The 21,832-nt window shown below is 42.7% G+C and overlaps 1 protein-coding gene across 1 annotated transcript in view; it reads left to right on the top strand.

The window, feature by feature from the left end:
- The first annotated feature begins 16,218 nt into the window (after positions 1-16,218).
- The window catches only part of ACSL4 (acyl-CoA synthetase long chain family member 4), a 40,429-nt gene continuing 34,815 nt past the window's right edge, over positions 16,219-21,832 (top strand). Inside the window, exon 1 of the mRNA XM_059824330.1 lies at positions 16,219-16,252. The gene's annotated coding sequence lies outside the window, so the exon portion shown is untranslated. The remainder of the gene's footprint in view (positions 16,253-21,832) is intronic.

The raw sequence follows: 21,832 nt of genomic DNA, 5'->3' as shown, positions 1-21,832 counted from the left end.
TGTGCAAGTTTATGCATTTCATGAAGTGTAGGAGCCTCACACAAGAGAGAGGTCACGTTTAAGTTCTTTGTTATGGAAAGGTCTATTTAACCACTTTGATAAAAAGACTATATGGAATAACGAGCCCTCTAGTGGTTGTTCACCCTCTTAAATTCTCATTATAATGCTCTATTAACTAATATAATAAACCCCCCACCCTTTCTTTTTCAGTAGCAGCACAATTTTTGTTGTTTTGTCCCTTGAAGATGTTGTTATCACTACTTTTCTATGCATAGTAAATGAAATAGTAAGAATTGGACTAATTCTGTTCTAATGATGCATGACATATATACGTTTGTAGATGACACCAAGTGGGGCGGGAGTGTTGATCTGCTGGAAGGTAGGAAGGCTCTGCAGAGTCTTATGAGGAGCGGCTGAGGGAACTGGGGTTGTTCAGTCTGGAGAAGAGGAGGCTGAGGGGAGACTTCATCGCTCTCTACAATTACCTGAAAGGGGGTTGTGGTGAGGTGGGTGTTGGTCTCTTCTCCCAGGTGACAAGAGATAGGACAGGAGGAAATGGCATCAAGTTGCGCCAGGGGACGTTTAGGCTGGATATTAGGAAAAATTTCTTTACTGAGAGAGTGGTGAGACACTGGAATAAGCTGCCCAGGGAGGTGGTGGAGTCATCATCACTGGAGGTGTTCAAGGAACATGTGGATGTGGCATTGTGGGACATGGTTTAATGGGCATGTTAGTTGATGGTTGGACTTGATGATCTTACAGGTCTTTTCCAATCTTAGGGATTCAGTGATTCTGTGATCTGTAAATGCAACGTGTACATTTAGTACGGAGCTTATTAAGAACGATGCTTGACATTAGTGTTCTAAATTTTCTCATTATGTGCACTCTTGCAGAAATGTTTATTTTCCTGTAAAAGAGGTCTGTACAAGCCTGGAGAAGTCATCTGGAACTAGGAAACTCTCTTTGTGAGAAGATCTAGGACAAGAGCGACCATTTTGCAAGACAGAGTACTTGAAAAGGCATCTAGGTAGAGCTACAATCCTGGCCCTGAGGTATAAAACAAATATCTAAGTTTAGACTAACGAGTTTTGTTTGTGCAGAATCTATGGGGTTTGGAACTCTGGCAGAAAAGAACTGAAGAGGAATTGAGGTATGATATTCAGCAGTAGTGTTGAGCACAAAAAAGCTTCTTTGAGACTTGCTTTTTCTGCTTTGAAATGTTGTGAGCAAGTGGGTTCACTCAAAGGCACTGATTAAATCTGTCTTGGGTAGAGGGGTGACTTCTGAAAAGGGCTTCAAGTCTTCCAGTGACATTAGGGGAGAAGCACCCAATCACTGAGGCACTGTCAGCAACAAAATACCTTCTGCAAACATGGACTATTATAAACATGGTGGGGTTGGGGTTTTTTTCTGTTCAAAAGATCTTGCAAATATTTTCCAAGTACCCACTTTGTATTTTTAGTGAGCATTTGTCAATATTTTCGTCAACTCACCATCTTTTCCCCAAAAGTTTTAATAATAGTTGTAAAGAGCATAAGGGCACTAGTGATCAAACTGAGAGAATTGTTCTATCTATGTAATGAATGCAACGTAGACCTCAACAGATTAACTTTAACTAGTCTGCTTTATTTTCAGCAATTTCTGTCTGTCTCCACCCCAAGACAGTATTTAACTTTAAAATATTGCACCTATCCAGAATAATTCTCATGAGGAATTAGAGGAGCTTTTCAAAGTGACACAAGTCTAGTATTCCTCTCATTCATTAGATATCTTTGTATTTCAGTAACAGATGGGTGGCAAAATTCTGAGACAAACTTTTTTTTTCATAGTGGGCTACTTATCTAGTAACTGAAGAAAGTCTGCTGGGAAGCCTTATACAGCTGATGAGAAGATTCCTTAGCTGAGGCAACTTACCTGTTCTGTGAGTAAGGAAAACCCACAAAATCTTCTGCTTTTCTTTCAAAAAAACCCCCAACCAAACCAGGAAAAAACCCGCAGTTAAGCAGATGAGTGCAATTTAGTATGATTAACACTTAGCCAAACTTTTGTATTATCTGTAGGGTTAAAGATGCTTCTTACGCATTCATCCGCATACTTTCTAAAACAGTTTAAATGTCACCAGTAGTTGGTATTTTGGAACTATTTATTTTGTAGAGATTGCAGTATATTGGGTTATAAACATGCAGATAGTACACATGTAAGCTAACGTCACAGAACAGATGTGTGCAACTTTCTCCGCCGAGGCACCTACCTGTTTGATTTAGCATGAAAGGACTACGAGTGCACACCAGTAAACACACCTACACTTCAAGATACATTTTTCTCCATCCCCATACATGTCTAACTCCTCCCCTCTAGAGGATATTTTATGAGAGAAATGAGGCTAGACATCTGCATTCTGCAATATAGTCTTTTGTCACAAAATTGCTTGCATTTTTAATGGAAAATAAAAAATAAAATTGCACCGCAGGTGGCAGCACAGGTCCTGCTGATTTTAGCCTGGTTTGCACCTCTGAGGAAAAAAAGCCACGCTTCCAGTCTTGTAGCGGTTACTGCTATTAAAGAGATGTCCTTTCCTTTCTTCGAAGCAGGTGATTTTTGGCAAAGAAATGGAAATTACCTGTGCCACTGGTCACTGCCATACTACAAAAGCAGAGTGGATTGGGGGAAGATCATGAAAAAAAACCAAATCAGTACAGGATGCAAGCAGCACAACTCACTAGCAATTTGGGATAGAGCTTGCTGCCTAGATATGAGTTGTGTCAATAGAATGTCAAAATAAACAGGAAATCTAACTCTTGATAACTCTGCTTGAGTACTGCTACCCAGACACCTAGATACGCCTGCGCGTTAGCAGAAGCAAGAGGCTTCCGCAACACATTTTTGGATGTTGAATGGCCTGAATAATCTGAAATATTTTGGCTCAACTGTAAGGAGTAGAGCGTAGTAGTCTAAACCTTGCAGAACTGAGGATTTTAAAATTCTCAGATTCTGAAATTTAATTCCCAGGTGCTTCTTCCCTCTCCTCTCTTAAAAGGGGGGTGGTTAGGGGAAGGGGGTGACATGTTTTCTTTGTGTCATGTTTTCTTTGCAAATGGGGTCGTTTGCTTTGAAACATCTTGAACCAGAATTCTCAGAAAGTCCACTCATCAGCTCAGCATTGGCACCCATTCTGTCTCCAGACAGGCCTACAAAACTTGATGTTATCACTGACTGTTACACATCCTTGTGCAATTTCCTCACCTAGCCTGTGTGGAAGAAAGCAGGAATCCTTCTGGGAATATGTTGATCATTAGATAAAAGCTTGGCAGCATTTATTTATGATTATTTTGGGTTAATGGCAGGCATTTTAATCTTGTTCTGCTAAAATTATTTATTTGCTTATTTGCCTGAATCGCACATTTCAGTATTTGGCTAAAGTATCACCTAACACCCAGGGGAATGTCTTAGAGCTACAGACTTATGAGATTATTAGACTTAATTGGTATTATTATCGTAGACCTCCCATGGTATTGAATATGGCTTGCTTATTTTAAACTTTTTAATCCAGTATTAAGAGGAACTGCCGTTAAGTTGCACCATAGAAAAATAATTAGTCTAAAGTTAAATCTTGAGTGGTTGGTTTAAAACTGTTTAAGCCTCCTGTTCGTCGCAAATCCTCTACCGTTTTTCCTGAACTCCCTTACATTTGTGCCAACACTTTGTATAGCATGTGGGCCAGACTTGTGCCCAGTGTAGCACCAGAGAAGTCAGTGGGGTCATACTGGAGATTAATTTGATAATACTTGCTAATATTTCAGTCATCTAAGTTGCTGGCCTCTTAGTAGGGACAGAGCCCTATGCTGCTGAAGTCAATGGAAGCTCTTGAAGTGCCTCCTCACGGAGTCTTGCTTTTGTGGAAATATCTGTCCTTGTTCCTTTGCTTTGTGTGATAGTTTCCCCAGGTTTAATTATGTCTATTTGCAAGATGAATTCTGAAAGGTCCTAAATTTTGTGCATGGGGTGTAAAGTAATAGGAATTGCATTGAGGTAGCATTTGCTGTTTTTACTATGTAAAAAAGAGAAAATTGGATAGAGATCTTGTAAATCAATTAAGTGATAGATTTACCACTCAATGAGTAGCAGAAGTAAAAGCAGATGTTTAGACTGTCATTTCTGTTTGTAGTGCTTCCCCTATACAGCAAGGGCTATATGCATTTCAAGTGCTGTTGTAGCATATTGGAGAGGCGTATAAAAGTATTTAACATTTGAAATTATTAATAGGGGAAAAGGAAGAAACAGTAGCATTGACTATAAAGCTATATATATCTATAAATCTAATTTGGTGAGTAAATTTAAACAGGGAGACTGGTGCTTTAGTTTCTTCTCACCTGAGGCATTGGACAAAGCTTCTTTCACAAGATAATTAAGGCTGACCCAAGACTTCACCTATAAAAGTTCTATGAGGAAAAGGTATCCCACCTTATAAGCTTTTTATTGTTTTTAACCTTGTGCGTGGACTGAAGTTCATCAGATAACTTAGCCAGTTAAAGGCCTGAGAGTGTTTTTAAACCTGAGATCAGCTTGCTTTTTTGAAAATAATTTGATATTGGGTCAAAATTTCAGGTATACAGGATTTGCATGCGTAGAGTCACACAGCAGCCTGGTTTATCATGGAAATGTTGAATAATGTGAATGATCTTTTATATTAACAGCACAAGTTGTGCAATGAGAAGTCAGTCCTTATTAAACAAGGAATCCGTGGAAGAAAAAGAGCTAGAAATTAAAATCTATTAAAAAAAAAACAGGTAGGCTTCATTAGATCTGCTGTTCTTAGGAGCAGTTGGTTTTCTGCATAGCAATATTTCAGTCTATAGGCTTTCTCTTCTGTGGTCAGCCATTTCTGGGAAAGGAAGTGACCGTCCATGTAACATGGAATAAGGATGTAGCTTTTAATTCTCTACTCTTCAGCAGCATTGTGTCAAATGCTCAAGCTGAAGTTTCAGACTTCCTAATTGTGGTACAGAAGTCCGATGTGTTTCAATATTTCTACATTCTCTGTACTTCATGAGCTAATACTAAGAAGCATGTCAATAAAAGATGGCACCTGGAATTACAACGTACTGCAGGCACTGTTGTGAAAACGTACAGTTAAATGCTTGGCTGCCATCAGCACTACTGTGGATAGACTGAACTAAGACATTGAGAGAAAGAGCAGAACTCAGTTGCACAGTTTATGCTAGTGTCATTTGGATTGATACTGGAATGGCACATAACTACCATCAAATCAAATGCGATAAAAACGAATTGAAAAGAGGATAGCTACTGCAGTTCTGTAGTGCTCAGCCATGTCAGCAATGTCACTCCACTTTCAGTCATAAAGAATATTTCAGATTTACCCTTCAAAATATTAAACGTAAAATACAATGGGAAGATTTTGGCAATCCAGTTTAACTCATTGTCGTTGTTGGTTTGTTTCTGCATCATACTCGGTATGATATTTGAGTACTTGTCTTCCTGGGTGTCTAAGGAGAAAGGCTACCCGATCAACTGTGTAAGGAATTCACAAAGCTGGGTCTTCTCCCCAGTCCACGTTGTAATAACCACTTTATGCATCTTTAAATGGTATTATTAACATTACCTACTTAATTTTCACAGCATCTTTGAGCTACCAGTACCCCTAAATTGAAAGGATAAGCAGTTTATTTTAGTGGCAGAACTTGGAGGTTACTGATGCCAGTCGCTACACTCACAGCTCATTAAAGCATGGTGGTGTTGCTGCCCGCATTCCTTTTCTCCCCCTTAATGGGTAACATAACAGGGTTCAAAATCTGAAAGCAATCTAGATTTGCAGTCTGTGATGAGAGGAAGTTGAATCTGGAAGTCCTCTGCTCTTCCATTTCTTTGATATTGCTTCCCAGGGGAATATGAATTGCATGATTTAATTTTAGGGAATAACCCTCCACTTGGCTAGATTAACAGGTAATTTGGAAGTAAGCCAGCCTATCCAACACAAAGGTTCTGTGTCCCAAAGAGTGAATCGAGTGAAAGTTTCTTAGGAGCCAAACATGACGCCAAAATTCCAGATGAGTAAAGACCGGTTTATACTATGGAAAGGTAAAATAAACGTAGGTTGCAAAGTCTATCCAACGTACATACACACTACCTAAAAACAATGTCTGTATCTTACAGATCCTCCAGGTATTGTTCTCTAAAATATTTCCCATTAACTTATCTGAAAATAGACTCCAGTGATTTGACATTCACATTTACTCGCTGAGAGTAGTCCAAATGCAAGTCCTTTCAGAGTGTGGATGTGCTGTGTATGGCCGTGGGCTCAGACCTGTTCCCAGTGCTGCTTTCATGGGATGGGAGCCTAAAACACTTGTTCTGTTCCTTTATTTATATTTGAAGGTTGCTAATCTAAAAAGACATTGCTGGACTTCCTTTTTCCCCTTTACCCGTGATCTCTAGCTAATGCTTGCTTTTTTTGGAGTTCATTGAAAAACAAACAAACAAACAACAGGGATGCTGGAATTGTGTCAGTATAAACAAGTAGTTTCTTCTAGAGTGTGGCTAGCAGGGCGAGGGAGGTTATCCTCCCCCTCTACTCTGCCCTGGTGAGGCCGCAGCTGGAGTACTGTGTCCAGTTCTGGGCTCCCTGGTTCAAGAAGGGCAGGGAACTGCTGGAGAGGGTACACCAAAGGGCTACGAAGATGGTTAAGGGACTGGAACATCCTTCTTATGAGGAAAGGCTGAGGGACTGGGGTCTTCTTAGTCTGGAGAAGAGAAGACTGAGGGGGGATCTTGTTAATGCTTATAAATACTTCAGGGGTGGGTGCCAGGAGGATGGGGCCAGGCTTTTTGCAGTGGTGCCCAGGGACAGGACGAGAGGTAACGGCCACAAACTTGGTCATAGGAAGTTCCATCTAAACAGGAGGAGGAACTTCTTTACCTTGAGGGTGGCAGAGCACTGGAACAAGCTGCCCAGAGAGGCTGTGGAGTCTCCTTCTCTGGAGATATTCAAAACTCGCCTGGACGCATTCCTGTGCAACCTGCTCTGGGTGAACCTGCTTTGGTGGGGGGGTTGGACTAGATGGTCTCCAGAGGTCCCTTCCAACCACTGTCATTCTGTGATTCTGTGATTCCATCATTGGACAATGCGACATCTTTTGTGCTGCAGAGGAAGAGCCCTGGTCTGGAGCTGACTGCTGAATCATGGTCTTTCCTGATTAATTGTCTTGAGAAGCTTTCTGCTGAAGGTGTTTTCACACTTCTGTAACATTTAAAGTCAACTGTTTGCACTCCAACTGTACAGAAAGCATTGCAAAGGTTGTGGGATGTCTGGGGGGGTAGTCTGCCCCCTTCTCCCAGCCAGTCAGGTCTGCTTTGGTCAACATGGACACAAAACACGTTCCCTGTGACAGTACGGGAAGTTTGCAGTTAAGTTCAATGGAAGCAGATTGCAGGCTGGATTCGTAAAGGGAAAGAAATAGTCAGAGTAAATGGGAGTGTGTTCCGATATAAAACAAACTTTGATAGACAGCAGAGATAAAAAGGGGAAAGAGTGAAATTATGTTCTATTATGTGCTTTGTAAGCCTCCAAATTATGGAGTTTACTTTTGAATGAGAAAATTGCTCATAAGAAGGGATGAACTTACTACACCAGCCCAAGACAGATGTAACTGGTATTCTGGGATTTCAGAGCTTACCGAAACATACATAATTCTAGTGTGAAAACACGGCTTAGAAATACATCTGCTTTGTTTAGGGAACCCTTTAAATTCTGAGAACTAGCACATAGTCCTCTGCTACACACTCTGCACTTGCGATTTTCAGAGCTTGCTGAACAACCGCTGCAGGCAGAAGTAACTGATACTTAAACTGCGGAGAGGAATGGTCCTCCCACTGCTGTGCTCCATTGTCCTAAACTAAGACTTACGCTACTCTTGACTTTTCTCCTGAAGGGTGTTACTGTAAATACTGATCAATGATGCTTAAAGGAAAAATAGCCATAGTGCTATTTGTGGCCTTGATAATCAGGAGATAAGCAGGGCAAAGTTTGTGGAGAGTAGCATCTCTTGATAGGCCCAGTGATAAAGTTCGGAAAAGTCATGAAAATAATATTCAAAAACGTGGTAAGAGATGGAATTGCTCAGGCTGTTTGTCTTGTGAATATAATGTACCTCTTGTTACTCTGCCTATTTTTGCACTACCTTCTAATCTTCTCAAGCTGCTACAAGTCTTGTCTTTGAAGATGCTTCTATTGTATATTAATGAAGACGTTAAATTATCTAGGCAACATGGGCTAAAGCTGAAACTCCCCCAGCATCATCTTTCTTAACTATTATTGTCCAGTAAGAAAATAGGTCTGTAAGTGATACTATTCATCTGAACAAAAAGAAACTGTTACCGTGGTCTTTGTCAGCTGTGTGTAATACCGATATCCGAGCCGGCTTTTGGAGCCAGATATCGTTACAGATAATGGGATGGTGTCTACTTTCAGGCAGTTTTGAATTCTGAGAAGAAGACCAGCAGGAGCAGAGAACACCTCAGAATGCAGCCGTTCCCCACCCCAACGCCAGTGTCTGCGAACTTTTGGAACTGGGTTTCATTCACAACCATTTACTACTTCTCTAACTACTACAACAGTAACAATTATTTCTGCAAACAATTTGCATATATAGTGTCATGTGAATAAATTAAATAATTGACTCCAGGAATTAACTTGTAATAGAACTACTGGCAGAAATGAAAGCATAGTCATTAGAAGTATTGTGTAAATCAAGCTTTTTCTATTAATATTTCTTTGCATATATGACGTTACTTGTAAACCTGAGGAACAACATGTACAAGTAGCTAGCAGCTACTGATATGACAGACTGATTGTGTAAGTAGAATTCTCTTTGGTTTTAACAGCAAAAGGGAAGTCAATGTCACAAGTGCAAGCATTTAAAACAGCCACAGTTTGGTTAACTTCACCACAGTGTTAAAGATTAAAGTTCACCTGGACTCTTCATTAAAAGTGCTTTTACTCTACACATCTGAGTGATTTTGACAATTAAGTTACTATGCAAAGGAACCGTTGACTTGTTGACTGAAAAATGCTGCTAAGAATGTAGGAACTTGTTAGTCTGGCATCTTTGTCCATGTAAGCAAGAGCCTGTATAGACATATGTGGATGGGACAGATAAAAGTGTATGTGGGGACTGTTTTGTGGGTGACTTCTAAAGGGTCTGAAAAAGGTGACCAAGAAAAAAAAACAACATACACATTTATTACACTGTTCAGTGTAATATGCGAAATTGCTGAGGGGGTCTGTACCACTACTGCAAACATACATAACATTTTAAAAGGTTCTTCTTCTGGAATTTGTGTTCTTTTTTCAGTGGTCCACAGTGCTATGGAGGCGATTCTGCTGGACTGATGGGAAGCAATGCAATGATCAATCAGCTTTTGAGGTTGTGCTAGAAAAAAACCAAGATACAACTGAAAGTTTTGCTGCAAAGACAGAATGAAAATAATATAATTTGAATTCCAGCAAAATCCTGACATTTTGACAAGCTGGGTAAATGAGATTCTTGCAGGTACTCCATCTTGTAAATCATGACAGAAAGGATGGAAGCTGCAAGACTGTCTTGTAAGGACTCCCTTCCACGTTCAGGAACAAGCTGAAGCAGAACTGCTGGAGCATGTCAGGGCAGACCGGCAGCTTGCTGTAATTTAGACAGGATGTGTAGAATATTTTAAGACTGGAAGGCTACCTAGTTGCTTTAAAGCATATATAATACTTCTGTCCTTGGGCTGAAGTTTTGTGTTGTACTCCATAATTTTACCTTCTGGGCACAGCGATCGCTGAAAGAAAAGAAAGTATATCTGATGAAAGCAGGATCAGTTTGTACTGATTCTTACAGGGATATATAATCATAGAAACAGATGTTCCAAGAGTCACTTACAGTTTGCTTACAAAAGTCACACAAGGGAGTTCACAGTAACAAGAAGATTTTCTAAGACTTGCATAAGTAGATTGCCAATTTATCACCAAATATTTTCAGAAATTACTCTTTAGCTGTGATTTTACATGAATAAGTATAGAAAAGAGCTCATAGCCTATCAGTGTTACGAGTTATGTTTTTTGCTTTAAGAAATGAAACATCAATAAACAAAGAAACACACCATTTAATCCTTGTGTAATAGTTAAATTGTTACATAGAAAGCCAGTTATTCTAAAATAAGTAAGTGTTCCTTCATGTACCAAAACATGTTTTGGACATAAGATTATGTCTGTCCTTCATGCAAATCTACTGAAGTATATTTACCTCCAAAACTTACAGGACTGACTACAAACAGATAAGCAGTAAGTTGAGTCATTCTAATCTTACCACATTACTTCTCACATACGTGCACATGCAGCTGCTCCCTGTAAGAACGATTTGTATAGGAGTACAACAGCGGATATTGTTTGTACTTGCCTGTTACATATTCCTCGGAAATGTACTTGAAGTGGCAGCCACCTCACAGACGTACATGATTAGGGCTTGTGTTATTTTTTCAGTCAAATTTCATATTTTTATAAAAACTGAGATCAGATGACAAATTGGAACAAAGTTGAGGTGAACAAGTAATTTTCTTTGCGATCTAGGTTCGAAATAAAAAAATTTAATTGTGGAAACAAGTATCAACTAGGAGGTTGGCCTTGCTGCTTCTGTCAAGACAAATTTCAGCCATGGCATGTGGAAATAGAAAAACTATTGAGGTCAAGGTCGTCACTGAATTTTAGTCTTTGCTTTAATGAATTCCCCAAGTGGCTTCATACTAAATTAGGGCACCATAGTGTTTAAAATGTTATGATTCCCTTAAAGGAAACTGTTAGACTCAAGAGATCCTGATGAGAAGAGTGTGGAATAGACCAGAAGATGACAATTATTTAGCCATGCGTTTAGCCAAAATCTATCCAAATCTAATGGGCTCTTTATAGTGGGCCTGGCCTGTTGTGGCTATTGCTAACTGTGGTTGTGCACTTTAGACTGGATCTTGTGAAAAATTAAGAAAACATTTCATTGTTATAGCACTCTATTTTCTTTCTTTTGAATGTCTCTAGGCAGCACTAGAACATATTTCATGATGTGAGAACTATTCAAAGTCCTCCTTGTAATGACTGTTCAAAGTTCCCTCTAAAGTCCTGAAAATCATTTTTAGGTACTTTGTGTTGTACAGCGATCTAATGATTGTACAGTTGCATATGTTCTACTAATAAGACATGTAACTGCACCAAGAAAATCAAATTTAGAGTGCCAAATAGTTCTCTAGATTCATTGTGGTATAGATCAGAAATATCTCTGCCAATACTGCTTTCCTTTCTTAAAATGTGTATTCATCAGTCAGGAATTCTATGTCTGTATAGTGTCCTATTTAGGTTCTAATACTCTAAAGCTCTGCTCCTGATGGGGCTTTTCAGTTTTGTCATAAACTGTACAGTAAGACAACATTGAAACTGCATTCTCCTGTGACTTTATGAGGTGTTCACACCTACCAACCTCAATGGTACTGTCTATGAAGTGCTGATTTGACCCAAGATCATTAAATAACTAGATGCCCACTTGGATGAAAGAATCAAAATCCAAGCACAAAAACGTGGCTATGGGTGCCATCGTCGCGATGGTATCTTGAAGCCTTTGGGGCTGTACATATTGATATGTAGTGCAGCCCCCTACGTCTGATGAATAAATCGAGTATATCACAGTCTCTGAAATGCTGCAGATATTTAGGTGTTGTGGGGCATAATAGGTATCTGGGTAATACTACAGTAAGTTGTCTCTCTTGCTGCCTAAGCAGGCAGAAGTTATTATCAGGCATTACCCCTGGAAAAGACAGTAGATCTAAACTCTGCACGGATCTGAGCAGGTCATGAATGTGATGTTTTTACAGAATACATGTCTGCAAGCAGGTACATGTTTCTGTTTCATGCACGGACTATGGCTCAAAACAAAGATTTAACTATGTAATGCAAGTACCTGTTCAACGCTTGCAAGTTGCTGTACATTTTTCTACATAATGACTCAGAATGAGAAGTCCTATCTGTGTAGGTCAGGGTACCAAAACTGATTACAGGTTTTTAGTTCAGAAAACGTACCAGGCTTTGCCTCTACCTCCCCCCTGCTCCTTCCCCAAAAGGCCCAGTATGTTGGCTGTAGACACTAGAGCACTAGATGTGATATAGATTTTTTTATAGTCTTTATGTAAAATACAGAAATTGGTTATTTTATGGCAACTGTTATAAACAGATCTGCAGATAATTTTCCAATCTGGTTTCATGTATAAGAGTAAGAAGGGAATTGAACTAGCTTGAACAAAAAGCATCAAAGAACAAAACAACTCATACATTTGGAAGTAGGCCCCTTCTCTTAAACACCCCGCCCTTTATTCAATAGGCCATCCCTCAGTTCCCCCCTACTTGAAATTCCTCCTTGAAATGCGCTTCTTTGGAGAGATCAACAATCCTTTGTGTCACCAAACGTGTATGACCGCCCGCTGTGTTGGTTTTGATGCGTTTTCTTTTAAAACCAGAGAGTCAGTTTAAAAAGATCTAGAGTGAACAAAAGCATGTTACTCCTGCGGAGCAGAGTTAATGTGGAGGTCTAACATGCTTCAGCTTTTTTTTTTATGATGCGCTCTATGTTTATTGAGAAGTAGCAGAAATACAATTTAAAAAAAAAAAGGAACACATTAAAACTTTACCAGCCTGATACAAAACTGAGGCAACTTTTTTTCTGGAGAGCGCTTGCTATGAAATGGCAAAGTTTGTGTGCAAAATTTGTTTTCTGTTTTGATTCTATCTGTACACTCTGTGAAGAAACAGGATTGCGTCAAAGAAACAGCTGACTTCACCAGTCACTGCTCCTAATATCAATAAACAACCCACAAGGCTCCAAATATTGATTTACTACTTAGATTAAAAGTGCTAACATTACGCAATCCCTACGCTGATAGCAGGATTGAGGTGAGAAGCTGTTGACTATTTCCAAGCTTGCCCTGCATCAGGGGTGAAAAACAGAGACCACCTAGATTGGCTTTAGACTCTCCCCAGCATGCCTTCCTCTTGCTTCTTTTTGACCTCTGTGATAAGGATGAAAATCAGCGTTGGTACAGAACAATTGCACCGTCTGGGAAGTTCTGTTACACTGATCTCATTCCACAGAGGTCATTGCTGGGTTTTTCGTACTGGAAAGATACAAAGCAGTTGCAACACAAGAGAAAACAAGAATCCTTTCAGTCAGATTTGGTTTTAAAGCTAGTGTGACATACTGTTACATAAAGGCAGGTTTAATTTTTGTTTGTGGACTCCTAAAATGTTTGCAAAGGTGTTTCAGACATCTTGGCATGAATGGAAGCTTCCTGACAATAGGCTTGCTTTTCTTAGCTACCTGTTTTGAAGCCTTTGGAAGTATTCCACTTGTCCTCAGGGTATTGCTAGTTGACCATAGCTTTATTTATAGAGAGCAAATAAATCTGTTTCTGCTTTGCTTTCAAAAAAGAATGTTTGAAAGCCTTCACAGCACTAGTTTAAACATAACTATTTCTTATGACAAATAAAAGAGCAACTGCTCCATCAGTAAATCCTATGTAATTCAGTTAGGCATTTGCATACCTGGAGCTACAAGAAAGGTTTCGCATCGTGCTGTTTGTAAAGCCTCCACAGAACAAGGTACATTTGACTCTTCACTTGGATACCCTCTCTGTAGTAGGTTTAATTGTAGGACTCATTATTGTAAGTATAACCTGACAGGTTGTATTTTTTCCTTAATTAACCAAAATTTGTCTCCAACTTTGCTGAAATTGTTAATTTGACTCATATTTATCCTTCTGAAACAAACACAGCATTTTGGTGAGCACCCCCGACAATGCCACCATCCTGGATGTCCTTCAGCGGTGCCCGGCTTGGGGACATGAGCGGATGAGCCCCGCAGGCACCAGGATTCCCCACTGAGCTTCCTGCCACGGCACACAAGGCCAGCTTGTCCTGGGCCAAGAAGAGGTTGATGAGGAGGTTTCCAATAGGGAGGGCATAAAGGAAGAGGTAAGGGAAGAGTTGCACTGAGTAGGCGTACACAACCCGGAGCCCTTGAAATCCACATGGGAGCAAGAACATGCAGTCTGAGGTAGAGAGCTAGAAGCTCCAACTTAAATTTGTTTGAGGTACTATGAAACTGCACCTGGAAAACATTAGACTTGTCAGCCTAGAAGCGAGATGAATGAGGTAGCAGTGCAAGGAGTCTGCGATACAAATCTATAAAACAAGGAGTGGCACGGAGACAGTTAAGAGAGAACGGTAATTCGTGGTTAATTAACGCAAAAGTCAAGGGACATCAAAATGGAAATACCAGACTGAAGGCTCAAAACATACAGAAGTGATTTTCACACAGCATGAAGTTAAATTGTGGAACTGCATCAAGCTACAGATGCCAGAAGCTTATATGGATTAAGAAAGCGATTGGATTTTTCTGCCATTAATTTGTCTATCAAGAGCAGAATTGACTACTTTCAGCCAAAAGTCTCTGAGCTGCAGAATCCATTATCTTCCCCGGAGATGACCAGCCACCATTGGAAACGGCATACTGCGCTGACTCGGGCACTGCTCTGACCCACTGGGGCCATCCCAGTGCTCCAGCTGGCTTACGCACAAGACATGCTTCCGTACCCACGAGCAGGACACATCACAGTAAATCCAAGCTCAGTGAATTCAAAACTTAAGACTAGAGGAAGTATAAAATAGGTGGAACAGATTACAAATACATTCTCTTACCCGTTCACTGTTTATGAGAAAGATTTAGAAAATAGGCTAATGTATCAGTGTTCTAGTTGGAAAAAAGATTTGTAGCAAGCTTGTTTGCCTAACCTTTCCTAAGTACAGGGAGGTTACATCAAGAAAAAATATTTAGTCTGCATAAACCAGATATGCCTTCGGGCATCTTGCACAATCCAGGCCCTCTCCTTAGTGATGATTTGACATGAAGCAAAACAATGGGGTTTGAAACAAATTAGAACAAAGTGAGAGTAATAACGGACTGTCCAAAAATTCATACAGCCCAAGCAAAGCACAGCCCACACAGTGATTCAGTTCAGCCTCCATCCAAGGAAGTGATGCGCTTTTTGCTTCTCCGAGAACTTCTAAATAGAACACGCATGTTGCAGGTCCCGTTGGTGCCAGAAAATGTTAGCCTCCTGCAAGGTGTTGCCTTTTATAGGAACAGACTCATGTTACCAAATACAGCTATGGCTTGTTTTGTCGTTTGGCTTTTTTCACACGCTGTCCCGCTCCATATGGGGCGGGGGAGGATTGTGCTGGACTTCTGCTCGGCGTAGAGGGAGCGTGGAACGTCTCCTCTTCCCTTGCGCGGTGTTAGGAAGGGGCTATGTGCCTCGTCAGAAGTTGGTTTGCGCTAGTTCTCTTCTGAAGCCTCTGACTCCCAAACATGCCAAACCATCTGGCAAACTCTCTTGCATGAATCACGGGGGTATTTGTGGCCTCCGGCTTCTGGAACCGCACTGTGAGCGATCCCGGTTGCTCTCCTCAGTGCTGCCGCTGAAACCCACTTCTTGTCTTCCGCGGGAGGAACATGGCGGCCTCCGCCTCAGCTCGGGGGTCCCCGGGTTGGCGGGAGGCAAAGCCGTCCCCCGAACCTCGGTGCTGCCTACTGCAGCCTGAACGACCCGGCCGGGCGCCATTACCGCGTCCCGCTCCCTCCCGCTCCCGGGGCCGGTGCTTGGGGCGGGTTTTGCCGCCTGCCCGGAGCTCTGACCGTCCCACAGCTTTTGTAAGCCTCGCCGCAGAGCGGACGCGCTCGGCCGCGGAGCGGGACAGCACCGCAGCGTCGCAGGGCTCTGCCTAAACCCCGTTTGCAGCCCCGCTGCCGTGACACCCCCCCGCCATCAGACCGCACGGCCCCGCGGGAGCGGGGACGCCCCGAGAGCCGCGGCCCCGGCCCGCGCAGCTGTGCGCCCGTCGCCGCCTCAGGCCCGGGGACCCCCGAGCGGCGGCGGCCTCGCCGCGGGCCCCCCCCCGCCCCTTCCTCCGCGGCGGCGCGTCACAGGGGCGGCGGCGGGAGGATTGGACGGCGGCGGCGGCAGAGCGGGGGCGCGCTCCTCCCCCCCGCTCCCCCGCGCCGGCCCGGCCCTCCCCTCCCTCCCCCCGCGCCCTCAGCCATTTTAGCAGCCGGTGGAGCCGCGGGCCCCGTTCTCCGCCGGCAGCGCCGGGACGAGGCGGCCGGGCGAGGTGAGTGCGCGCTCCGCGCGGCATTAGCGGCCGGGGCGCGGCCCGGGGAGAGCGGCGGGACGGGACGGAGCGGGGCGGGCCCCCTCGTTGCCCGCCGGCAGCAGCGGGGACGGGGCGAGGGGCGGGAGGGTCGCCCCGCGCACGGCGGGAGGGAGCGGGGCGCCGGGCTGCCGCTGCCCTGCGGACCGTCCTCCGCCCCCGCCGGGGGTGGGACCGCGGCCGCAGCCCGCCTGGGCGGAGGCAGCCGGGTCAGCTGAGGGAAGGAGCGGGGGGTTACGTGGGGTCAGGTCCCTCCCAGCCTCCCCGCAGCCGCGGGCATGGCTCCCGGGGCGGCCCGGGCCGGGGCCGGGGCGGGGGTGCGCCCGGGCTCGGCGCCCCGGTGCCGGGCGGGGGAGCGCGGTGGGCCCTGGGCCGGAGCTGGCACCGACCCCTGCCCGGGAGCAGGTGGCGGGCCCCGGCAAGGCTGCCCGGCAGCGCGGAGCGGCGGTCCCGGCTGGCTGCCGCGGTCAGCCTGCGCAGGAGCCCCCTCCCCGCGCGAAGGCTGCGCCCCGTGCCGGGGGGCTCTGCCGCAGCACCCTCCCCTGGCCCCCGCCCCGGGAGCTGGCCTCCTCCCAGCTCCTGGGGCAGCGCCGCCGCCTCCCCGGGCTCCCCCCCGCCCCTCAGCCCGCGGGGCTCCCGGCCGGCAGCGGCAGCCTCCGCCCGCCCCGCTCCTGCCCCGCCGAGGCGGCCGCTGGCCGTGCGGTAGCAGCACCGCTGGCTGCTCGTCTCTGCCTTCCCGGGGACCCGGCGGGTTCCGTGGGCCTGCCCAGTACATCAACAGTGCGATCTCCTCCCTCGGAGCTCGCCCGCCCCCTCCTAGATGCAGAGAAGGAGGCTGGGCTCAGGATATGGTCTGATGCTGATGTAGCGCTCCAGAAACCCAGGGAAGTGTGATTCATTGCTCAACGCTACGCACAGGGCATATTTTTCAATTTCGCGTCATAAGAACACCTGTTAAAGCAAGAAACGGGTTGAGTATTTTCATTGTCCCGTTCCCATGAGACTAGTTTTGCTTTGCGCTGTTCTAAAATATCTTTGTTTGCTTTGCGGATTTCTGAAGCTTATTTGCAAAGCAAGCGTGTGTGTGCTGCGTGCCTCCCCACCCGGGAGGAGTGCGGACACCCCACGGGCCGAGGACGGCGGGCTGCACGGACCTCCGCTCACCTGCTGCTGCTGCTGTACCTACTGCTTTCATGAAGTAATTGTAGCAACTTTGGAACTATTTAGTACTATAAACCCGTTTTTCTTAACATAATTTTGTCATATTTTTTTTTCCAATGAGGATGTTCAGTAAATATAGGTGGAGGTTACAGAGAAATTTGGTGTAAACCAAGGATCGTTTCCTAGAAACTAGATGGACAGCTGTAGTCCCCGATGGTTGTAAAAGATGTTTCTCAGGTTAGAGGTAACATCTGTCCTTACTTGGCTGGTCTCTTCATCCTGGACTGTTGTAGCATAAAAATACGAATATGACATGCTTTATCATTTACTATTCTAGACAAACTTGCATTTATAGCCTTGCCAATTTGAAGTGCAAAAATTGGCAAAGAAAGCTACAAATAGCAATTAGAAATGTGATCTTTTTTTCTTCTAATTAAGTTCTACTTCTTGAATCTCTGAGATTTGTCATCTCAGACTAACTGCAATGATTAAAGACATATTTTGTTGGGTTTTTTTCCCAAGATGTGAAAATCTTGCATTTTAAACAATAAATCCCCAAACCAATCTTTTCTCCCAAACAGGAGACAGAATTAGCAATGTGCCACAGTTCCAGAAAGATGTTTGGTTTCATTTTTTTCTGCTCTTCATGCATGGATAGTTTGTTTTTTAATAGAGTTCTCCAGAAGCCTTAAATATTTCCACATAAAAGTTACTTTAGAAAATATTGAATGTATTTTTAACTTGCCTCTCATTTCTTTGCACTTGCTTGCCAGTTCCCCTTCATTGTTGTTTTAAGCTACAGAGCTGTATAAGCTTGAAACAGACAACTCCCTCCCCCAAGAACCCCACTGTGGTAAGGTTTTCATGATGTGTTAATTATTTGGGTATTTGCATCTCATGCAAACTTTACTCATGTATTACCTTTAACGCTGCCTGTAACATATACTGTGCGAGCAGTGTTGCCCGTTGTCTGCTGATTGAACTCTCTAACACTTATCAGCAGCTATAAATTTTCAGCATATTACATTACCAGTGTTCAGTGGATGACACCTCCTTCTAACACAACGATGATGCTTCAGCCCTTTTATAAAACTAGAGAAACCACTCTTGAACAAATCACTAAGGCAAGGCATTAGATGCAAATATATTCCAAGTGACATTAAGATATGTATCTAGTAAAATAGATGCACCCTATTACACTGTTTTAAATGAAGTTAATACCCAAATGAAATATTAAACAGCCTGAGCCAAGTAAACGTGCAGAATCTACTGATGTTAATGATTAATAGAGTTAGGTAGTTAACATGACAAATGAATGACTGTTTATAAGAAAACTGTTCTTAATAAGGAATTACTTAAGCTAAAAAAGAGTTGGAGTTAATAATTAAGGGAAATCTTCATTGTATACACAACTAAGCATGTGGTCACTGTGCTTCAGGACATTTATTTTCTCAGGAGAGAAGGAAGTTTCATGGAAGGAGGGAAGCAATTTCCTGAGAAACAAAATTTACAGTTTTGTTCCATTTGTTCATATATTGCATCGTTGTTTAGATGGTGCAATGTCTTCCACCCTTTTTGTGGAAGGCACATCTCAAAAGTTGGCCACGCTGTTTAATTTTCCTGCGTTTTACGGCAGCTAGAGAGTGACTGCTTTGGTGTTTGTCTTCATTTCAAAGTTACCTCCTCTTCTCCCTGTAACTGGGATTGCTCTCTGTCCCATTTCCATTTGAAAGGTGCTCAGTGGAATAGGCTAGCTGCACAGAAGTGCCCAAGGGAAAGCTTAAGAGAGTATTTCCCCTCTGCTAGTAGAGCTATGCTTTACAGTGGATAAGAATTATTAATACTTTGCTATTGCTTTTCTTTTTGCTTCCTTGGTTTTTTGGTTGGAGGTGGGGGAGGGAAATTAGGATTGTCCATAATGTGCTGACACTCTTAGTAACTGCATGTTTCCTCAAAAACTTGAACTCTGTAGGTAGGCACATAAAAATGAAAGCTGAACGCAGTGCTAGTTATTCCTTTAACAGCCACTCACTCGTGGAGTAACTTGTATCGCGCTGAAAGTAAAGCACACCCTGGAAGTGGTGTGACTGGTTTCTGTAATGATCTGTGGTGGACACGAAGCCTGCCGGCGCCAAGGCCCTTTCTCACAGATTGCTGTTTGTGGTCCGAGCGCTGGACGGGGAGAACCTTGCCTTAATCTCGGATATGCTGGAACTGTGAGAAGTCTTCACTTGTTTTATACGAATGTGAACTAAAAGATGCTGTGTGGAACAGGACTTGTGCTTGCAAAGAAGACTACTTCTGGCCAGTTGCTTGGTTGATCGAAGATGTGATTTCAGTTTTCTTTTCTGCAGTAGGTACCTAGCGTGATCCACATCGAGCCCCTTGGCCGAGATCAAGAAAAGTAATTGGACAGAACTCATATAAACCACAGTAGATCTGTTTTGCCTGCCCCGCTGCTTCTTAGGGCTATCAGATCCTGCCTAATACTTCATATAAAGTGTACTTGTAATCAAGATAAGGCTTTAATTATGTGCCAGATGTGCGTAACATTACTTACCTGACCAAGTGCATGATACAGAGGTTAGGAATGAGTGGTGGTGGTGGAAATTCCTTACGCTGTTGTTGTTGCCCTAGATAGGAAGCCTTTCTACTACTCAGGCTACTGTGCTACTTCTGACCTGTGCTGCCAAAGCTCACAGTAGCTTTTGAGTCGGGACTAAACTTGTTGCTGGCTCGAACTTGATCTTCTGCAGAGGTTAGATATGAGGAGTGTGTGTGAGCGAGGTGTGTTGGTACAATTGGCTGGAGAGTTATTTTACATTTTAAGATGATCCCAAATATAGTAGAAAACTCAGAAGGCACATTGAACCATTTTTCAGTAAGGAAATAAATAGCACAGGCACCCTTGGGAAATGAAGGAGCAGAACAAGTAAGGAAAGGTGATTGTGGGCATGGGGCTGGAAGGGGTGGGAAATATTTTCCTTTAGCCAACATGTTGCCAGAATGTCAGTTTGTATAATAGATGACTTTTAAAGTTTGCGTATGTGAGTTGCTTACTATGGAAGTGAGGTTGGAGCTAATGCTGCCGCATCAAAAAGTCAGCATGCGTTTTATTGCTTTGCTTTTGGATTAGTAGCTGTGTAATGTGAAGGACGGGAAGAATTGTTTCCCTCATCCTTTGCTTCAGATAGAGCTAAGCACTTGGACTTTGCATTGAAATAAAAAAATACTTTTCACCTCAGTAAAGTATTTTGTAAGGAATCCTAATTACTGAGAAAGACCTTTTTTTCCTGTGTTTAGATTTTGCATGTTTTCTTTGTAGTACAGTTAATGCCAAGTCGATGGATATTGAGCAGCTGGGAGTTCACTGGGCTTCAAGGTGAGATATCTTTATCTCCAAGGTAGAGATAAAGGGATCCACCAATTATCACAGATTTAAGAGTCTAGGATTTAAAGTGATCCAAGGTAGATCCTTTGTTATCACTTTAAATCCCAGACTCGTAATCTGTGATACTTGAATACCACTGTTGTTCAATGAGGACAAAACTAATGAACTAGGATTTCCTTCAATGTATATTGATGTGACTATTGATTCCCTAGAGTGTGTTACTGCTTCATCAGTTGAGCATCTCTTTCTAAAAGCATTCTTGTAACTTGCCTATTAGGCAATAGACTTATATTTCTTTTTTAATTCTTATTATAAATTCATTGGTCTGTCAATAGCAGCTCTTAAGTGTCAAAAACCAGAGCACGCACAGCTGTTTTACTTTAAACTGTGTGATGACACTGTAGATCTTCTCATGATTTTTCCTGATCAGTTTTGTTAGTGTGCAGGGAAAATGCCCATATTTTCATACTCTGATAATTGGGAATGTTTTATAGCATAGGTGTGTAATAGCCATTAGAATATTAATGTATATATCAATTAAAATTAAAAAAAAATCTAGGTATGCTTGAAAGCCTGTGAAATTAGAAACAAGTTGACCTGACAAGGACAGACTTAAAATAGCACATTACATTCCAGTACTTTACTCTTTAATTAGTACAAATTTTAAGATACTTTTAAATTATTATTTTAATAACTCTGAAGTGGTATTCTGTTTACTATAGAAAATAAAATTGTGAGTAATACCAGGACAGTTACAGAAATGTTTGTGTTCAGAAGATTTCTTTTAAAAATTGTTTAAATTTATAATAAATGTATAATTTATTTTTTAAGTATCTGTTAATGACATGTTTAGCCTACCTCATTGTGCTTTTGTTCTAGTATAAGCATGGCCAACATGTAAAAAATTTTCTTAACACCTAGCTAATGGTCATGTTTTCCAAAATTACTTGTTAGATCTGTACAGCAGACCTGGGGTTTTTTTAAGCTAT

This window comes from Gavia stellata, chromosome 14, assembly GCF_030936135.1.
Source record: "Gavia stellata isolate bGavSte3 chromosome 14, bGavSte3.hap2, whole genome shotgun sequence".
In the NCBI taxonomy this organism is placed as follows: Eukaryota; Metazoa; Chordata; class Aves; order Gaviiformes; family Gaviidae; genus Gavia; species Gavia stellata.
The sequence above is the reverse complement of the archived record's forward strand: the minus strand, read 5'-3'. Positions and strand labels throughout refer to the sequence as shown.